The 4869-nt window shown below is 37.3% G+C and overlaps 1 pseudogene; it reads left to right on the top strand.

Moving 5' to 3' along the window:
• The first annotated feature begins 257 nt into the window (after positions 1-257).
• On the top strand, positions 258-1006 carry LOC102757828 (annotated as a pseudogene).
• Positions 1007-4869: the final 3863 nt, after the last annotated feature.

Genomic DNA, 4869 nt, shown 5'->3' with positions numbered 1-4869 from the left:
ATACCAAAAAACTGCAATCTTAGAAAAAAATGTGTGAATAATCTTAAAAACTAGAATAAATAGAGTAAATCAAGGCCAAAATAAACAGAAGAGAAAAAAAACACACCTAAAAACTAAAGTGATAACAAGGGAAATAGAAAACAAAAATAATAAAGTCAATAAAACCAAAAGCTCGTTGTGTGAGATCTATAAAATGGAAATCTTTTAGCTAGACTGATCAATAAAAAGAAAAAGGGTCTCTCCTCCCACTGCCCAAGATGCCAAAAGGAAGGAAGCCTAAGGGGGGAAGAAGGTGGCACTGGCCCCGACTGTCGTCAAGCAGAAAGCTAGAAAGGTGGTACATTCTGTTGAGAAAAGGCCCAAGAATTCTGGCATTGGCCAAGACATCCAGCCCAACAGGGACCTCACTTGCTTTGGCAAATGGCCCTGCTGCGCTTGGCTGCAGGGGCAAAGGGCTCTTCTCTATAAATGCCTGAAGGCGCCTCCTGTGATTAACCAGTTCTCCCAGGCCTTGGTCTGCCAAACAGCTACTTAACTGCTTCATCTGGCCCACAAGTACAGACAGGAGACAAAGCAAGAGAAGTAGCAGAGATTGTGGGCCTACCTCGGCTGAGAATAAAGCTGCTGGCAAAGGGAATATCCCCACCACGAGGCCACCCACCTTAGTAAAGAACAAGAAAAGGGAGCTGGTAGTGACTGCATGTGATGTGGATCCCATCAAGCTGCTTGTCTTCCCGTCTGCTCTGTGCTGTCAGATGGGATTTCCCTACTGCATTATCCAGGGGAAGGCCAGGCCGGGGCCTCCAGTCCACAGGAAGACCTGCACCACCATCACCTTCGCACAGATGAACTCGGAAGGCAGAGCTGCTCTGGCTAAGCTGGTGGCAGCTAACTGGACCAATTACAATGACAGAGATGATGAGATCTGCTAGGCAACATGCTGGGTCCATAGTCGGTGGTTCACGTTGCCAAGCTGAAAAAGGCAAAGAACTGGCCACCAACCTAAGTATACGCTATTGAGTTTTCTCATAAAAGTAATAAAAATTCTCCTTAAAAAAAAATGGACACAATTACAAATATCAGAAATTAGAGAGGTGACATTATTATAGATTCTACAAATAGTAAAAGAATAGCAAGGCAATTTTTATGAACAATTTTATACTAATAAATTTAACAACTCACATGAAATGGAAAAATTCCTCAAAAGACATAAATATCCAAGCTTATTCAAGAAGAAATAGATAACATAAATAGACACATATAGATGAAAGAAATTAAAATTGTAGTTAAAATTCTATGTACAAAGACAACTCTATGTCCAGGTGGCTTCACTGGTAAATTCTACTAAACATTTAATGATTAGCATTAAATTAAAATAGTACTAATTCTACACAAATGCCTCCAAAAATTTAAATACAAGAGAACACTTTCAATTCATTCTATGAGACCAGCTTTACCTTGATACCAAAACCAAACAAGAACAAGAGCCAGAGCAAGAGAGAGAAAGAAAAGAAATTATAAATTGAACATAAATGCAAAATGCATCTATGTTATGCATCATGAACATAGATGCAAAAATTCTAAACAATATTTTAGCAAATAAATACATTATATTAAAAGGATAATATATCATGACCAAGTGCAGTTTAGCCCAAGAATATAGGGTTGGTTTAGCATTTTAAAACCAATAAAGAAATATACCATACCACAAGTTTGGAAAGAAAATCCACATAATCAACATGGATCTATGTCAATAGACGGGAAACAATTTGATAAGATCCAACATCTATTCCTGATTTGGAAAAAAAAAGGCACAAAAAACCAATCTCAGCAAACTACGATAGAAGGGCAACTATCCTAGTCATCAGGTTCCTCAACCTGATAAAAGCCATTTTAAAAAAGTAATCAGGCTTAATGATAAAAGACTGAATGCTTTCTTTTTAAAATCAGGAGCAATACAGGGACTTCCATTCTCACAACTTCTATTCAACAATATACTGATGGTTCTACACAGTGCAACTGGGCATGAAAAAGAAATAGAAGGCATCTTGATTAAAAAATAAGAAATAAATGCTTATATTCTCAGAGTTATAGTCTGAATGTTTTTGTGCCCCCCCCCCCATTCATATGTTGAAATCCTAATGCCCAGTGTGGTATTGGTAGTCAATGAGTATTAGAAGGTAGGGCCTTCGGAGGTACATGGGTCCTGAGAGTAGAGCCCTCATGGATGGGAATAGCACTCTTATGAGAACGAGCCCACAGAGCTCCCTAGCCCCTTCCAACCATGTGAGGCACAGCCATAAGCAAGAAGAAGGATTTCTCCAGACACAAAAGTTGACCATACAGGTACCCTACCCTCAGATTTCCACCCACCAGAATGGTGAGAAATAAATTTCTGTTGTTTATAAGCCACCCGGTTCTTGGTATTTTATGATAGTAGTTCAAATGGTCTAAAACACACAGAGAAAATGCCCATCAATGCCAAAAAAATCTGTGGAATTAAACTAGAACAATTAAGTGAGCTTAACAAGAATGAATGCAAGAATCAATATACCAAAAAAAAAAAAAAGTCCTCTGAAACTGCAAAATTCCTAGAAGAAAACAGGTAAAAAGTTTTGTGACAGTCTTGGCAGTAGTCTCATGAATATGACATCAACCGCAAAAATAGACAAGTGGGACTATATAAAAAAGTTTCTGCACAGCAAAGGAAATAAAGAGTAAAAAGGCAACACACAGAATGGAGAAAAATATTTGTAAGCAATAAGTGGCTCTGTTAGAAAATATATCTAAGCCACAGTAGATTAATATTGTTATGTTTTAATATATCTTTTTTGATGAAAACTTTTTAAATAACCAAAACAAATTTACATAACAATAAAAATTTGTTCATTCTTACACAAATGATTCTGACTTGTGCATACTTTTCTTTATGCTAATTTATCAAACCCTGAGTGTTATTTCTCCATCTGTGGTTAAATACACATCACTCAAATAAAAAAATTTTAAAATAAGGATCTTACATCTTGGTGTCTATTAATTTGAAATCAGGTTTTTTTTCATTCTGAATAGTTTCAGTAAAATGTATGTTACGGTAGAATGTCTCTTTATGTGCTTTAACTTGGTCTTGTTAAATTGCTAAAATACAACCTTACTCCTGCTTAAGAGTACATCTTCATTATACAAGTTAGCAAATAGCTTATATCAATACAAATGTCCAACAATGTAATGAAATCATTGCTACTTGAAATACTTCCTGCACAAATAATTTAACTCTTTACCATGTTGAAGCCTTACTTTTCAGTATGTTCTATAACTTCTGTATCTTCACAAGCAGGCATTGAAGACACTTCAGCTGTTATAATACTTTTTAATTCCCAAGTTTGATAGGCCACCTCTGATTAAGCCACATGTAAATGTTAAATACTTAGACGTGTGTTCTAAGTTGTTTTCTTGCAGACCTCTGAGTAAACAGACGGGTTTTGTTGTCCTGAAGTACATAGATGCCCTGATGATTTATCCTTAGACTGTCGATTTGTTTCTTGAATACTGTAGTCCAGAAATCTTTACAAATGAATTTCATGATATCTAACTCATCCTTGAACCTTCCTATATGTTTTGTAACCCCATCAATCCTTGTCCACTCCAAACCCTCTGTTTTTCAACTTAGCATCCATTTTCCACACCCCCTTCTCCTTTCAGCCCCGTGGACGCATGACACCACTTCCTTATGGAGAAGCAAAAACAAGACCTCCTTGGCCATTTCCTGCTTATTCTTAAAAGCTCTGGTTTTCCGCTCCCCATTGGGCCAGGCTCGTGGGTGCTGGCTAGCGCCAGAGCGCTTTGGACTACGCAGCTGCTCCCTCGGTCCCCAGCCTGTCCCTGGTTGCTAGGAGACGGAGGAATTCATTTGCCTGGTATCAGGCGAGGTCACCCCAGGGAGGCCAAGTTCTCCAGCCGAATCCTAATATTATGTCTTTATAGCAAGGATATAATTTAAAAAATGATTGCATAGGGAATAATCATCTAAACATTAACTATATTATCCATCATATTATTCTAAGTGTCCCTGATATAAGGAGTCTGCATTCTAAACTTCTTTTAAAATGCAATATCAAGAAACATTCTTTTCAGACCAACTGGCAATGTGTTCATTTGTCAGATAATAAGGTTTAGATATCCAGTATTTCTTTGCCTTGAATACTAGAAAGTTCAAACTAAAATTCATGCTTGATTATGGAAATTAGCTCAAACATTCAAATTTTAAATTTATGACGTTCCCATTTTTCCTTCTAGTTTATATTTTTTATATCTTTATCAGTTCTATTTATGTGACTTTTACTGAAAACTACTTTAAATCCTTTCTGCAAATAAGAAAGATACACATTTAAAAAATTCTCTGGAGCTTAGTACTTTAAAGAAAAGGGCCATATATTATTCGCCCTTATATCCCTTGATACTTCTTTTAAATTTATACTTAGATATTGCTTGTAGCATAGCACACAGTAGGAATTTAACTATGAATGGTTCATACTACCTTTGAAGAACTTCCACACAATGGGAGTAGGATTCATTAATTCAATGATTATTTACTGAGCACTTACTATGTGCCAGACACTATTCTGAAGCCAGTCATACTGTGATGAACAAGAAGAGTGCCCTGGGCTCTGGACAGTGTTGCTCAGTGGTAGAGTGTCAGCCCTCAGGCCAAAGAGTCTCCGGTTCAATTCCAGTCAAGGGCATATACCTGGGTTGCAGGTTAGATCCCTGGTCCCAGTTGGGGCGAAACCAATAGATGTTTCTCTCTCACATCTATGTCTCTCTCTCACTCTCCCTCTCTCTCCCTTCCTCTATCTAAAATCATCAAAAACA

This window comes from Myotis davidii, unplaced genomic scaffold (genome assembly GCF_000327345.1).
Source record: "Myotis davidii unplaced genomic scaffold, ASM32734v1 scaffold79, whole genome shotgun sequence".
NCBI classification, from domain to species: domain Eukaryota; kingdom Metazoa; phylum Chordata; class Mammalia; order Chiroptera; family Vespertilionidae; genus Myotis; species Myotis davidii.
This window is presented reverse-complemented; position numbering and strand designations above follow the sequence as displayed.